The 16,988-nt window shown below is 39.5% G+C and overlaps 1 protein-coding gene across 1 annotated transcript in view; it reads right to left on the bottom strand.

The window, feature by feature from the left end:
- Positions 1–16,988, bottom strand: part of LOC108245015 — an 85,282-nt gene that overhangs the window by 18,485 nt on the left and 49,809 nt on the right. The window contains exons 4-5 of the mRNA XM_037973958.1: positions 6,499–6,585; positions 3,073–3,227 (exon numbers count right to left, since the gene is read on the bottom strand). The gene's annotated coding sequence lies outside the window, so the exon portion shown is untranslated. The remainder of the gene's footprint in view (positions 1–3,072; positions 3,228–6,498; positions 6,586–16,988) is intronic.

The raw sequence follows: 16,988 nt of genomic DNA, 5'->3' as shown, positions 1-16,988 counted from the left end.
CCACCGGACAAATTTGAATGAAACTCGGAGAAAGTAATCACTGGATGTACCTCTACACCAGACGTGTCAAACTCCAGGCCTCAAGGGCCACCTTCCTGAAAGTTTTAGTTTCCTGAACCGACACACCCGATTCAAACGGTTTAATTACCTCCTCACCAAATCATCAAGCCCTCCAGAAGAACGTCCGTAAGTCATGGATTTAAATCAGTTGTTTTAAAGCAAGAAGACATCTAAAACATGCAGGAGATCGGCCCCCGGGGAACGAATGATAGCATCTGTTAGAGTCAATCCAATTCAAGATGGCGTCCACAGCCAACCCATCTTAAAAAGACTCAAAAATAGGTGTAACTCATTAAATCTTACAGATACTGAAGTATAATTTGGTGTGGTAGCAGTTAAGGAGTCATTCCAAGATGGGATTAAACCATGCACAACCTTTTTGTCAAGGTTTGACCAAAACGGTTACAACGCCATTTTCCCTCAAGTTCCTCCGGCACTGAAGGCGGAGGGTGACATGCATTCATTCAGGGAATCCTGGGCCTTTCATTTTTACAGAATTTGAAAACAGCCAAGTCTGAATTATTCAAAAAGAAAAAAAGTCAAATATTTCTCCCAAAGCTGCCGGTTGATGTTTTATCAACTGACCCATTTTTACATTTTTTTTTTTTATGCTGTTGCTGTTTTTGATTAATTTCCCCCCAAAGCCTCAAAAGCAACACCGGGACATAACTGTGGAAAGTCAATAACCTCCCGAGTTATTCCGCGGCACAGCGTGGGTTTTCTCTGCCCTTCATGCGCATCCTGAAAGCCCCACTCCTGTACCGTGCACGCGCTCAGCGAGAGCCCCGCCATTAGCATGTGGGCCCGACTGAAAAGCCCGCAGCCTGAAGAGAGCAGCTGCTTCTACTGTAAGCCACTCATAGACGACTTGTCGGAGTGGAAACACTAAATCATTTCCTCCCGCTGGACTCATCGGAGACTTGTGCTGCAAAAATGGATGTGAATGTGCACAGAGACAAAGAGGATATATTGTTTATGATCCTTCGTATTTAAGGTCACATTTTTAATTAGCTTCCATCCAACTCAAGAAGATTGAAATCAAGGTCTCTTGTTCTATGTGAGGAGTTTTATTTGGGCTCTTTCTTACTGTTCTGCTCCTCAGTTTCTGACAGCCCATAAAAGCAGCTACAAAAAGAAACCTGAGTGAACTTTTGTCTCCTTGAGGCCCAAACGAGCGCAGCACTTTGGCGCAGCGGGGTCCATGCCGGACACAAGGCATGCTTCAGATTAAACACCATAATTATTAATCCTGAAGCCTCGAATGGAACAGAATAATGTGCCAGTTGCCAAGAGACTGCTGCGTGCTTCATAAGACGAGAGGCTTTCTGACAAAGAAAGAAAAATGATTTTCCATCAGGAGGCGAAGAAATAATTCAGGGACGAGCTTCGGAGCTTTGTTGCCCCCTCCACAAACAATCCTCTAATGCTCAATTATTAAAGAAATTTATTAAAATGTTGACTCCGCTGCTCAACTTTGTAACTCTGTTGTAAGGAAAAATATGTATTTGCAAAAAAAAAAATCTGCTCAAATGGATTTTGTTTTGAATTTGTGCAAAATGTAATTATGTTTTCAATAATAACACCCAACAAACCACCCGACGTTACAGCAGTGGTCAGAGGTTTACATACACCCATAGACATGAACGGTAATAATTTCGGGCTTTTAATGTTTTATTTGAACAGTTATTTTTCCACGGTGGAATGATTATATAGCTTTAATGATTTTAAAAAACAAATTATTGCGGTCAAAATTAGACAAAGTTTTAAATGTCCCATAGCAAGCTGAGCATCGATCCCACACTTTTTATATCCTTTAAGCAAGTTTATGGCTGATATTTCACCACTCTTCCTGGCAGAATTGGTAGAGATCGTTTCTATTGTTTGGTTTCTTGTTGCAGATCCGGAATTGAGGCGCAGTCCACAAATATTCCAGTAGGGTTGAGGTCGGGACTTTTGGAAACATCGTTCTAAAGGTTAAAGTTGATTTCCCACGTTTCAACCACCTAGCTGTTGATTTGAGGAGAAGTTGAAGAATTTGGAGACAGAACTGCATCAGTCCATCTACTTGTACCACAGAATGATGTTTCCACCACCGTGCTTGACTTCTGGTCTGGTCTGAAAGCCTCACCTTGACGCCTCCAAACGTACTTCTCAACATCGTGGCCAACGAGCTCAATCTTTGATCGTAAAACTTTTCTCTTGTAAATAAATTGGGTTGTCTATTGAGCCTGAAGGTGTCGCTGTTGGAGCAGGAGCTTCTTTCTTGGTCGGCTCCCTCTCAGGCCTGAGAACTGGCTTCACTGTGGACAGTGACTCTGCTGTTCCAGGTTTCCAGTTCATGGCAGGCTTGAGCCTCGGTAGTTCCTGGGTTGTTCCTCAACGCTCTAACCAATTTCCTCTCCCTCTTAGATCTCGACTAAGTATCGTGGAATTCCCCATTGTTCTAAGTCTTGGTCAAACCAATGAGTGCTGACGAACAAATCCTTCTAATGTTGGCAAAGAGAAACTAGCAGCTGCAGTCAATCATAACCACTCACTAGACATTAATAGGCCTTGGCAAGTTGCACCTTCAGCACCACCTTTTAAGAGTTTTGAGTCATGAACAGTTTGTATTTAAGCCTGTATGTGTAATATCAAAGTTATGGACCCAATTCTTGTTTTTAAAACAAAACTTTTAAAACTGTATGTTGTGGTTTACTCTGGGAAAAGAACAGCTCATTATTAAAAGCCCAAATTTCAGTTCATACCCGCCATGACCACAGCTGTACACACAAAATACTGCCGCTCTGCTTTAAAGTATTTCTGACAGAAAGAGTTTGTCAGAAGGGCTCAAAATGTGCGACACGCTGAAATATGTAAATCCAAAACATCCATTAACAAGCAGGATAAACTTTTGTCGCTGCAAAAGCGGCAATTTCCGATCAAAGAGCTTGATGAAAGCGGTGTCACATAGGAGCTGCATTCAGATCCTAACGACTCTATTTGTTTTAGGTTTTGACAATTTGAACTCACCTATCAGTCTCTTTTGATCAGCGCCGGGCCTCTCCACCCGCGGCGTTTGATTAATGAGTCACAGCATGGCCGTTGGTTCTGATCAGCACGCCTCGCCAAACAACAATAAATCGCTTCAATCAGCATGCGCCGCCGCTTTCCCGCCGACACACCCCCTGCAAAGACACCAATCAGTTTTTGCATGATTTTTCGAAGCTGCGGATTGTTTGAAAGATAAAAAAAAAACAAAAAAACAAAGATTCACAAACAAATTTGGGACTCTGCTTTGATTTTAATCACAAGAAGTCTAACAAAGGGAAATATCCCTTCAGGATAACTCACTTGCACCTTAAAATGAAGTTGGAGAAACTTTTAAAACTTTAAAATTAGCAAGTCACTTTTTTATGCCTCTCTTTAACACACATGTAAGCACTCATCATGGTACAGATTTGTGGGAAAATTAAAGCATGTTTATGATAAAACCAGTTCATAAAATACACCTTTTCCTGTTATGTCTGTTGGATTTTTGCTGTAGTGTTAGCATTTTAATTTGTGTCCAATATTTGTCTTTTAATGCCTTTAAGTGTAAAGTTTAGGCTGATATTGGGTGTTAAGTTTTCAGAGCTTTTTTCTGGTTCTCTACTTTGCATTCTGAAAATGTTCAGACAGAGAACACCTCGTAAGGAACCGTTAGCAAACATCAAGGTTCAGGAGAAGACACGTTTAAGATGGGAGGAACTTGAAGTTGATTGCGTTCTACAATTCCACCGCTAGATGTCACTAAATCTTACACTTTTCTGGTCAAAATTGAAGCATAAAAAAGAAATCTGAGATTTGTGTTTTGAGAGACAAGGCTGAATAAATTAACTAGAAGAAAGTTGCTGTTTGTGTTTTTTTTAGGAAGTTTCTTAAAACACTACAGAAAAATCCTCAAAGTGCCTCACACCCATTGTCATTTTGATTTATGCTCCCTACTGGTTTAATATACTATCGTGGCTTGAAGGTCCTGTGTTTACAGCACAGCCGCTCTGTCATTGCAGGATGCAGTAGGGGTGAAGTACCACAGCACGCCCCTAAGTTAAACACATCTGAGTTGGGATGCTCCGAGTTATTCACCCCTACACAAGGCACCAAGAGGTTGTTGACATCTCAACGGTCCAACAGTCCAACACGGGCAGCCGGTGCTTCGAGAGGCGCCGGGTGTCGGAGTGCCAGCAAAGTGCATGTAGGAGGGGGGAATGTGTTAGACTCAGTTTCATCGTTGACCCATGACTCGCACTGAGGGACAGCGTAGAAACATGCAGCTAAAGAGATTTGCTCGCAGGAGAAGTTGCCCCACTGGGAGAGGGTGATAGTGAACTCTATTACAGTGAGAGCAGATTGAAATGGGAAAGGAGCAAACAGAGGCTGCTGTTGAAAGGAGGATGAGAGGCTTAATGCGTCGGGGAGCATTATGGGAGTAATATGGTGTCCATATAACTATATGGAATGGTTTAGAGGGAGGAAGTAGGTAAAAAGACACCAAGAGGAGACGATCGAACTTCAAAACCATAAAATACCTCAGTCATTCTACAAAAAAGAGAACAAGATGTGCGTCTGATTTATGGTAAACATTAAATAAAACATCAGATAAGTCAGTAGAGATTTTAATGAAACTGGATGTACATTTATACCTGATTAACTTTTGGAGTAAACCTGAGATGATGGCCAATATGGGCGTTACAGCCAATCAACCTTAGAAAACAAACATTTTGACAACTTAGCTACTTTTACAGATACAGAGCTAGAATCGGACATGGTAGTAGCTGAGAGTCATCACCAACATGTACTTCGAGCACCAACAGATTGCATCAGATTTCTGCAGAAAACAGAGATCACAAATCACGTTATTTTCAAGATTTCAACAAAACAGCCATAACTCTGTAATATAACATAACATAACATTTTTATATTTAATAAACACAACAGAACAAAAGTGGGATTTTATACTTTTGTTTTGGTTCCAACTAGCTGCTTTCAGCAATAATAATAAAAATAGTTTTTGTGCTATTTGGACGTCCTTTTCACTTCAATTTCTAGTTACGTCTTTAAACTTTACTTCAGAATAAAATGTGCTCCCATTTCACGTTACGGATCTTCAAGAAGCTCTTTTCTGTGAATATAACAGGTTAACTAACAGCAGTGAACCCAACTGCTGCCAACAGGTGGCTGAGATTACAGAGAAACATCACTGCAGGAGCAAATCACACAGGGGTAAAAGAAAAGAAAGTCACAAAATAAAAACTTTTCTCTCTCCTCTGTGGAGAATCAGAGCACTTTAATGTCTGTAAGTTACCAAATGATTTGCAAACAGTTGAAAATTTATGCCACTCTCCTGGTTCCAGTTCTTTCTTTTAAATAAATCAAAACGAAAGAATAAACTCAGTTTTAAAAGGTTTGTTTTGTACACTCAACCCATCACGATACTAATACTTGTTAAGTTGAATTAACAGCAGGTTAATGTTATTAAAGAGCTCTGCATTAAATGTTTTTGTGCCATATTAAACTTTAATATTGTACATTTGTCTTGTTAACTTAGCATGTAAACAGTAAAACCCAACAGTAAATCACCATAAACTATATATATATATATATATAAAAGAGATTATTAAACAAACAGGTTTCAATCCAGCACAAAGAAGAAAGGTCAAAGGTTGCAGCTGAATTTGCAGTCCAATTTCCTGCACAGAAAATTAAGAGAGCCTGTAAAATATAAGTCAAGGGCCTCGTGTGGTTCGGGATGGTAGAGGTTGCAGACATCGAGGTCAGAGCCTCAAGCAGTCATTTATTTTTTCCCCTCCATGCAGAAGTTATCGTTGCAATCTCTATTAACTGAGGACAAAACTGAATGTGGCTCGGTAATTACTCCAGCAAAATGACAATACATGAAGTCTTAGACCATAGTGAAGCTTAAAGACAGGTGAGAATTACTCAACATATTACATTTTAATCTCCCAATACACTTTTTTTTTTTTTACTAATTATGACTGTTTAATAACTGCAAAACTCTCATTTCTTGAAAGAATGCACATCACCCGCTGCGTTTCATGCCAGAGTTTCAGACTAAGACCGTTTAATGTTAAGAAATTAGGAAGTTGTAGCTGTTTGATGTCATGTAATACTGCAAGATGTCACCCACAAAGTATGTGTTATGAGTGACTCTCAGCTACTACCACACGAAATTTTGGCTCAGTATTTGTAAAAGTAGCTGAGTTGCAGCCATTTTTAAGTTGCTAACGTTGATTAGCTGCTGCGGATAACTTTAACTGGATTGACTCCAAAACTAATCAGTTTTAAAAGTACATCCAGTCATATATTTCTGAAAGTTTGATTAAAATCAGTCCAGTTCATGAGGTATTTTACTGACAGACAGACAAACACAGACAAACACATAATTGTTTCTCTTACCTTTTGGCGTTGGGCGATATTGAAAGCAGCAGCATTTCTCAGACTGATGTGGCTTGAGTTTATTAAAAGTCGTCTCTGACTTCTCACCTGAGAAGCAAAAAAAAACCCAAAAAAACAATCAGTCTGTGAAAGTGGTTAAAAGGTGCTTCTCTACCAACGTGGCAGGAAGATGTAAACCATTGATTGGAAATGTTTACGATGTGAAACTCAGACACCTTCAGCTGAACAACAGGTCGATACTCAGTTTTCTGCCGGGCCGCGTGGCCAAAGTTCAAACCCAGCTGTGTCTTTGAGTGCGAGTCCGGTTAAAAGTTCTGCCAGGGACAGCTTCATCGAAGACAGGAACCGAAGCCGTGACTCCACACAAACTTTCCCCAGAGACCAAGAACTTTTTAAAGAAACTCTTTACTCAGACGACCAGCCACCAAACCTCCAGGTCGAAATGTGAAAGCTCATTTGGAAAAGATTTTTTTTTATAACGTTGGTAATGAGATAAGTGCTGATTCAGCATTCACAAAATTGTTTTCCTGTTTTTCTGACTACTTTTAAACATTCATGTCAAAATGTTTAGCTCATTCAGAAGATCGACTTCAACCATTTACATTTTCTCCATGGATATAGAATTATATCTATTTAATTCCTTGCACACATTGCTTTCTTTCAAATTTACTTCAATGTACTTGGCTTGTTTTTGTCTCCTTTTGCTACTTTTAATTTTTAGTGAGCTTTTAGCTTCTGGCTTGATTTTTGATACTTTTGGCTTCTAGCTAGCCTTTTGCTACTTTTAACTAACTTCTTGCTACTTTTAGCTTGCATTTTGCCACTTTTAACTCATCTTTTGCTACTTTTAGCTCGCATTTTGTTTCTTTTAGCACACATTTTACTACTTTCAGCTCGCCTTTTGCTACTTTTAGCTCGCATTTTGCTACTTTTAGCTCAGCTTTTGGCTTCTGGTTAGCATTTTGTTTCTATTAGCTCGCATTTTGCAAGTTTTAGTTTGCCTTTTGCTTCTTTTAGCTTGCATTTTGCTTCTTTTAGCTCGCTTTTTGCTTCTTTTAGTTAACCTTTTGCTTCTTTTAGTTCACCTTTTGCTACTTTTAGCTCACCTTTTGCTACTTTTAGCTAGTATTTTGGAATGAACGGATGGATGGATGGATGGATGGATGGACGGACGGACGGACGGATTGATGGACGTGTCTCTGTACATTACGTTTTGAGACAAGCTGTATGTAGCGCATGTTGGGTCCTTTGGTAAATTGTGAAACAGGTACTTAAAAAATCCTCCATCTTGTTTGTTAAAAGCAGAACTTCTGTCTTAGTGCTGCACCAGATTTATGTTAGCATACTGGTTGGGACATGTAACCTATTTAAGCTAGAAAATGTCCAATTACTCAGCGTGTGCTTATCCCAATTTATGAGAATGTCAATTTTAGGAGAATAAACGATGTTTCCCTAACCTGAAACAAGCAGGTTTTTAATGTCCTAACCTAAACAAGTACAGAAAAAAAACAATATGATTTGTAAACAAATGACATTTTCTGGATCTCTCTTTTGCCTATCAGTAGTAGATCCTCCTGTACTTATTTGTGTTTACATTCGAGGTGGGTGATCCTCAGGAGCACGATGTTCCATGTTTTAGCTTTCTGCATCTATTTCACTGGGAAATTTAGCACCTCTCACATTCCCCCATCACTCCGCTCACAACAGACGGCAAACTCCCCCACCAGTGAGGAAAAACTCTCCTGCGCCTGTCGTGTTCATGTGCCAAGAAAAAAGGAGAAGGAGAAGTGGCCACAGCGAACAGAAAATTAAGATCTCAAGCAAGCTGTGGAGCGTTCAGAGATGGGGATTTTAGAACAGACGAAATGTTTGTTTCCAGCAGCAAACACTAAGACTTCCCACATCACCTGAATTATTATCCACGGCTAAATAAAAACTGTTTTGAACCCCGCATTTCCTCAGGTCAACTAATAATAAAACACGGCGACCTTGCAGCAAATGATTGCAATCGTTGTTTAATCACAGGTCCAAAGTGGAGAACAATCCCTTGGCCAAAGATGGGTCTCTTGGTGACTCTCGTTATTCTAGTGATTTGAAGCAGATGAATAAGAATAAATCTCCAAATTGTCCAAATAAACAGAAAGAAAAAACACAGATCCTGATTAGATTAGATCTTTGTTATGAAGCACAGTGAGACAAGGTTTTAAAAAAAAAGAAAACAATCAAAAGTGGAAAACATCTAGTAGGATTCTGAGACGGTGATATGTGCTTAGTTTTCTTTAAATTGTCATGAGTTGCATGTTTTTTTAAAAAAAGAAGTTTATTTCTGATAAAAGCAAGAACAGAATGGACTTGGAGGTTCACTGCATGATTAGTCACTACAGGCGCCGCGTAATGAAAGAGTGATCAAACTTTTATTGGCCCAACTTTGCGAGCGTCCATAAAATAAAGCCGTCAGAGGAACACGTGTTAGGTCTGACAGTTATGGAGACACAGAACTAGTCTTCTGCGGACCATTTGTTTACAACAGCTCCCGCTCAGCCGAGATCCGATTACCAGAATGGACCGAACGGAGCTTTGGCTCTGCCGGTCATTTGTCAAGTGTTGGTGGCAGATCAGGTTTCTTGTCTGTCTGATGGACGTTTGGGGGCCAAGTCTGTACATCACCACTAAGTCTATACATCAACCCCAGGCGCCTCATCTTGTTTGAAAATGAAAGTCTTTATTATTGATTTTGGCTCAGACTGTACATCCGTCTCCAATTTGTACTCCATCCGTCCTTGTCTAAAGCACACTATATTAAGTCAACTATCCATCTCCAGGCTATACTCACTGCCAGTGTTTGTGAGGGCGTGTGGGTGGCTGAGTGAGCGTGATGTTTTTTTTTTTAAACCTGTGTTTTTAAGTCTTACTGCTCCCATGAGTGAAGAGCTTGTATCCTACTTTCAAAATCAGGAATAGCTCATTTCCTTGGGTTAGCGCTGGATTCATGATTTCTTTTTAGGATTCAAGGATGGTTCCAATCCTAGGGTTTAAGATGGCTGCAGAGGAAGAAAACAAATACATCAAATACCCACAAATTGGATGTTTCTGCTTTTATTTCCTCTTGTTAGTGGTAGATATGCTGTCAGAACGGTGCCGAGATCAAGGACGAACCAGAAAATCTGTGTCGAGAAAGTAAAATGTTTTATTCCTTTAGCAGCATCAGCTGTAAACGGTGGAAATAAAACATTTGACCTCGTTTGACATCTTCAGTGTTCTTTTGTGGAACTTACAATAAAATCCTACACTTTAGAGGATAAAAGCTTCAGTCAGTGCTCTGTTTAAATGTGCTCCTTACTCTTTTTAGGCTGAATCTGTCAGTTTTTCCTCCTAGGATATTAATCTGTTCTTATTTAGGTATATTAAGGTAAGATAATTTTAGACTTTATCTGAACAGATTCACTGTTCTTATACTAATATGTGCTCAGATAAAACAGAGGGAAGATTTGTCCCGATTTAAACTGCAAACATCTGGCAAACCATCCTTTCTAAGATTAAAAATAACCACTGGAGGCTCGCTAAAGTATTAACCCGACCATAAACCTGATGGTTAACAGCTTTGTGAAAGTAAACAGGTGATAAACGTGTAAAACCCTTTACTCTCCCCTACTTAAAAGTCACAAAGGGCCTATTTTTTAATTTTATTTTTTTTACACAGACAGCTGTTGCACTGACTGTTTGTCCTGTGATTGTAAATAATAATTTAGTTACCTGATGGTTAATTAGGTTCTACCAACCCATGTGACTTCACTCTGAACCTAATTAGACTCCTTCTCAGAGGCACAGAGGTGCGTACACACTCCGACACCTCCCTAACTCCTCATTAAACAAGACAATTAGGTCTTTTTTAAGGACAATTTGCTGTGTCGCACAAGTAGCACGCATGTGTTGAGATTGACACAAATTGTGGCTTAATTCCACTTCGTTTAACACCAACAGGGGCTGGGAACGTCTCAACTGGTTCCTTTTAAAAACCCTTAATGTTCGTACGAACACTGCCTCGATGAGGATTTTTTTGGTGCTCACAAGAAACAAATAAGAGCAGCTTCATCAGAAAATGTCAAATTTTACCAACTTTAAGCCCGTCTCTCGCTGGGCTGTGCCTGTTGGTGACAGATTGTAAACATCATTGTTGAGGATTTTTTTTTAATTTTCTGACTCGCAGAGCCTTGCCCTTGTATCACAAGAACTCTGAACATGGTTAAAAACAATTTGTGAGTCAAATTATTCCTTTAAAATAGTCAGAAACAGGCATTTGGAACCTGTCTCGAGCAACTTAGTTTCCAGAAGTCAGAAAACGTGAGACAACTTGGAGACCTATGAAACCAAATTGAGACATCACAGAGACATAAGTAAGACAATTTGTGGCTAAATTGTAGCTAATAAACTTGCAGAAACATCACAATATTGTCACAATTTATTTGCAGCCACATATGTACGCAAACATATTTTTAAAACCAGTTCAGGGTGATCCTAAGAGAAGATTTGCTAATTTTTTTTTATAATTTTGTCTACATTTAGTCACATTCTGGTGAAATTCAGGCTTTGGTCACTCTCTTGTTTTCCACTTTCTTTTAAAGTATTCACATTTGCAGACAAACGAGTATACATTAAATATAAAGTCCAGCTCTTGCAAAAAGTCAATCAAATTAAATTTAAAGGACAAGACAATAAAATGAGGCCAACATGACCTAAAGACATCACATTTAAAGGCAGCTGAGACGTGTTCTCCATACATACTGTTTACATTAACACCACTGTCATGGTGGATACAGTACAACTGTAATTCCAACAAAGTAAATCAAGACAACTGGACCTTTTTTTTTATTTTTTAAGATGTTTCACTTCTCATTAAAGGAGCTCTCAGTTGTAAACTGAAAAAGGTGCAAAGTTGTTTCCGATCAGAGTTGAGGAAGCTCCTCGGCTGAAGCCCAGTTTTCTCTGATTTAATGTTAGGATTATTGTGTCTCCACTAGTTTACAACTGATGTAGCATCCAGACATACAAAGCTATGTTTAGAGAGGAGAAGTTGGTGAAAAGACGAGACTTTCAACCAAAGTACTGCAGGTGGAGGCGAAGGCTGGTCTGTTAATCCGTGTTTTAATGTCATTAAGAACTGATCTACTGCCTGAGAACGATTCAAGTGACGCCAGCGAATCTGAATACAGAACATCTGGGCCAAAGCTACTTTTCCTGTTGCTTTTCGTAGTTTAATTTAAAAACAGAAATTAAGATTAAGCAGAAAACTTAGAGGATTGGTCAGAATTTCAGTAATGTGAAGATGGATATATTGAATGTTTTGTGTGAATTTGTGTTTATAAATGAAACGTTGCTGTACATCGCTTCAAAAGATCTGAACTATCGTTTTTAAGTTTGCCCTTAAGTGTTGACAAGTTAACTCAAATGGTTAAGGCCAAATGTGAACAGAAGAAATCAAATTTTATTTAATTTTTACATTCAGCACAAAGAACTTATTTATGCAGCATTGTGTTTTATGTTTTACAGAAACAGGACTCCAAAAAGCCAGAAAATTTTGATTTCATGTAATAAATTTAAGGAGAGTGTGGTTTTACTGAACTTTATTTATTTTTAATGCCTAAACCTAACCAAATAGCAACTGTAAAATCAGTAAATAAAAACATAGCTTTAAAATATAGTTTGGCCCAAAGAAAAACTTTGATCTTGTGTCCTCTTAGGTTAATATGAGTTATATCATCTGTGGGATTTCAACAAACCATGCATTTCTGTAAATCATATTAAATTTGAGAATGAAAAATTTGTTTTATCTGTGTTATTATTCACATCCTAGAATGACGATCTAATTGCCTTTTTTAAACAGGAAATTTAATGAACTCTGAAAAAGTTATTTGGACGTCACAATCAGTGCGGCTTGTTTTTCTTTGGGTGAATATCTGCGTGTGAGTGACTCTCTGCCTGCTCACAAACCCTGACGCTCATTTGTCAGGAGATTCCCATCAGTGTCTGGAGCCATGTGGTCATTATTGGTTCTGTCGTTCAATCAGCCCGTTTCTCCCTCCTCGTTTAAACACTTCCGGGCTTTAAAGCTCACCGTAATTACGTCCCATGCGGTCGCTGCTCCACACTTCACCGTCTTGTTGGGGAGTTTTGCTGCTGCCAGGAGCATCGAGACGAAAACGGAGATGAGAGGAAGGAGCAGGGGTTCAAACTCAGCCTCTCCTTCAGAACACCTCCCAACGAATGGCTTTGAGGGATTAACCTCATCAAATGCTTCCTCCAAACAATTGAATGGCATCATCTTTTGTTTTGGTTATGAATGCAGCCCCCCCTCTTCCTCCTCCTTCCTCTTTATTTAACGCTCTGGGAGTTAATGGAATTGTTGTGATGGTGATGTATGGGGGTTTGTGCGAACAGACAGATGGGGAAATGTAATTACGGATGTTTCAGGGCTTCGGGGAGTAAAGAAAAACTTGTCACAAAAGGGGAGTTCAAGAAATAAGGACGGCGCCATTCGTCATGTGAGACAACAGTCAGAGGAAATTAAATCAAAAAATAGAGTTTTACATAAAACGCTTTTCCTTAAAATCGTGTTTTGCTCCCAACAAAAATCAACTGCATGCATCATTATCTCAAAAAGAGTGATGCAATATATTTTTGACAAAGACTTTGTTGTGTTTTATATTCAAAGGCAACTTTAAAATATTAATGAAAGCTTCCAACAGTGACGATTACGTAGATTGTATTAAATTATTACAAGTTCTCACACAACATACAGTAAGAATTACACTCTAAGGCAACAATAAAAGCTATTGTTTGATCTGTTAACTCTGAGTATGTGTTGTGAATGACTCTCAGCTACTACCACACTAGGATCTCCGCTCAATATCTGCAAAATCAACTCACTTACATCCTTTTCTGTGTTTACTAAGGTCGATTTCTTGGCTTTTTGAAGTCCTGTTTCTGCAAAAGATAAAACATTGCAGCCATCTTGGATGGGACTGAGTCCAAAAGTTAGTTATAGATGTTCATCCAAAATATTATTCACTAAAACCTGTCAGTAAAATATCTCAGAACCAGTGAACACACGCCTGCTTTCTAATGTAGAGTTCCCTCACATGGGTCGGTGTCTTGTTTTTGATAAAGTTGTTATATCCGCCTGAAAAATGATTAAAAAGTAAAAAGAGGCAATTATTTGGCTTTCAATTAGCCTAGCCTGGACGAAGCTTTTCGCCTTTTTCTTCACACGCAGCGCTCTGCGACTGATGTCACGGCGGATAAGGAACCAACTTCTGACAACTATTAGAACGTCACTTCAAAGTTGTCTGAACTACCCCTTTAACCGCAGAGCCTTTGGAGCTTTTCAGTTAATTTTTAATAATTTGAACTTTTTGTAGTGTGGAAAACATAAAGCAACGATTAAACATGGAAAGTTCAGGGTGTTCTCTGCTTCAGTTTTAGTAAATGTAGGTTTAAAAACAGATTTATAAGTTTGTTTAAAAGCTAAAAGTTTTGATTTTTTTTGGTCCTAAAACAGTTGTAGGTGGAACTGATGTTTTGATGTTGTTAAAAGCCTTTTCTCCATGGCGATCAGCATGGATAGTGGGTCTACCCCTTTCTTCTCCGGCCGGTGGACGACTCAGACTGAAGCAGGAAGAGTTTCTCTTTCCACCATCTGTTAGGCTGAAACCTGAGCGGGACGTCCGGTGATCAGGAACGTTCCCTCTCTGTATTTCCATGTGCCGTTAATGTGGACGTTCTTACCACCTACTGGCAAAGAAATGGGTATTAAACAAACATAGTAGAGCAGTCGGGGCCTTTCTGTAGTGCGCCGGTCACGCACAGCTTTCCTCCACAAAGGACTCAACATTTTGAAGCTCAGGTTTCAGACACATAATTGATCGGCAATATAAATATGAGACACAGAAAAGCTGTTTGGAGGCCGAAGAGCTGAAGACAGAAATCGATTTAACACGACTGAACAGCAGATGTACAGACGGACGCTGAAGGAGACAACAAAGACAGGGTCACGACACGGAATCTGTAGGAAACGGAGCTCCGACTGAGCCCACAGAACACCCACTAAACTATCAACCGTTTTCACTTCCTCCTCCTCTTTCTGCTCTTCGCCAAGATCCGTCGATATCCCCACGGTGTCTTTTTAACCTTTCATCAGACGTGTTTCACGGTGCGAGGAAGGAGGCCATCAAAACCGTGGGGTTGTTAGGTTACTAACAGGTCAATCGGATTTTTTTTTCAGCTGGTGTTTTATTCAACAAAACTTGTGCCTCCAGCTGTTCTTCCATCTCTGCATTCTCATTAAATCATGTGGGTTTGACAGTTTAAAAGGTATGAAGGCAGATAGTCATTTTTAACACTCCTAAATTAATTACCATTTAAATCATGTTTAAACATGTTAATTTCTCCATGCCTCTGCCGGCAGCAAAAATAATTAATTTGAATAATAATGCTGGTGATAAATGTGGGGAAAAAAAACTAAAATAAACAGAGAATTTATCTGCGTTTGTTTAACTCAGACCTAACATATTTCATTCCTCTGAGCCAAGAGGCTCAATTGTTGCACAGATAACTATTAAAAACACATCAGTGACTGACACCACTGGAACGGGCGGATTTTTCTTGAACAAAAACATTGCAGGATGTTTTATTTTCAGTTTGCTCCAATTATCCTTCAGCAGTAAATGTTCTGCAGAGATGAGCTGTTTCCACTGTTAAACTCATACAAGAGATTACTAATTTACTAAGTAAACATTTGACATAAAATATCTAGTTTATGATACCTTTTTTTTTACATTTATAGCTAAAAAAACTACATAGAAATCAAAGTAGCATTCATTCACAACCTCGCATGCCAAACTTTTAAACCAGTATCTTGTACAATCTGTTTGAATTTGGGAATTTTGGGGTTTGGGAAGCTGCTTCCCACAAGGCTTTGGGAAGTAAGGGTGTGTTGGATGCTGGAGCTCCTCCTAAAGGATACCAGAGGGCATGCATGTCCAAATACGTATCTAAGGCATTAATGAAAATAAAAAGATTTTGTCAGCGCTGCACCTGTTTAAATTTCAATAACATTTTCAAACTGAGTTTTTAAAAGTTTGGTTTTTAAACCAGCACTGGTACTGTGGGCAAAACTTTATAACTGTCTAAAACCTACAAAAACATGGGCAGATTAGCTTCATGTCATGATTGCAGTTTCATAGATATTGTCTTTAATGTCCATATCCAGATAAGACATACAGTAAATAAATACACCACGATACATTAAAGATGCATGAACACAAAAACTATTCCCATCAATGTGAGTTTTAACTCAACACAGTGCTGTTTGATGAAGGAAAGTCTGTGTGTTGATACAAATCAGTTAATCTTCACATCTCTATTAAACACCCGTGCACAAAGAACTTCAAGTTCAGAAGGTTTTTGCTCAGGTCCAGAACCCATAATGGTGATAAAAGAGAAATATCCAGAATAGAACCACCTGGAAAAGAACACCACGCTGTGCTTTGATTTATAAAATGGTGTGAAAAGATCTCCAGAAACTGTGATCTTAGCTGCCCTCTGTGAACGTACTGCCTCAATGCAGCTTTCCCAAAGATAAGCACATGAACCGCACTAACCTCAGAACAAGTCACAGGCTTCTAAAGTCTCACTAATGTCTGCAGTCCATCTTTAAGAAAAACAAGATTATGTAAAACTGAAAAGGAAAAAATGTCACCCAGACTCTGGTAAATTAATAACAGAAGATTTAATGTAGCATTTCTTATTTTCCTCTAACCGAATTTGATCCATCCTGGAGATTCCAGCAGACAAAAGATAAAAACCATTCGATATATGAAAGGGTGATTTTTTTTTTCGACATAAAGAATTTAAATGCTGCAAATATGCCAGGGCAAAGGCTGCCCGCTTTAGCTAGATGATCTGGGCTCAGTTCGTTCAGCTGGCGAGATTTAATCCTGCTGAAGTGTCCCTGAGCAACACACAGAATCTTCACCGCCGTCCTCAAAGAGCTGCCAAATAAATCCCCCATGCAAATGTGTAAACACACGATGTGAGACCGTCTGCAGACGGTCCAGTGGCCGGGCTTTTTTGTCCAGCAAAGCGCCTCTTGATGTATCTGCCTTTAACCTCACTCGACTCGGTATATTTCCACAAAGAGGGATCAATGAGGCCCTTCATGTAGATGGTTCATCGGCCGGTTGGAGTAATGGAGCGCAGAGTGCCGCCACGCCATCTCCCGCTGCATGCGGTGCCCCGTAAGACAGATGAGGAATGAAATCGCTCGCCGTCATTTCAGCTCCATCATCCTCAGCAGTTGGTCACTTTGCCAAGAAGACTGGAGAGACGTGACTTCGACGCCTAAGCAGCTGTGCACCGTCGATGCACGCTCCGAGGGAACATACGGCACCGGCACAGCCGAGAGTCTGTGAACTTTAAGGGGGGGGGGGGGGGGG

The sequence above is a fragment of the Kryptolebias marmoratus genome, linkage group LG23, assembly GCF_001649575.2.
Source record: "Kryptolebias marmoratus isolate JLee-2015 linkage group LG23, ASM164957v2, whole genome shotgun sequence".
Taxonomy (NCBI): Eukaryota; Metazoa; Chordata; class Actinopteri; order Cyprinodontiformes; family Rivulidae; genus Kryptolebias; species Kryptolebias marmoratus.
This window is presented reverse-complemented; position numbering and strand designations above follow the sequence as displayed.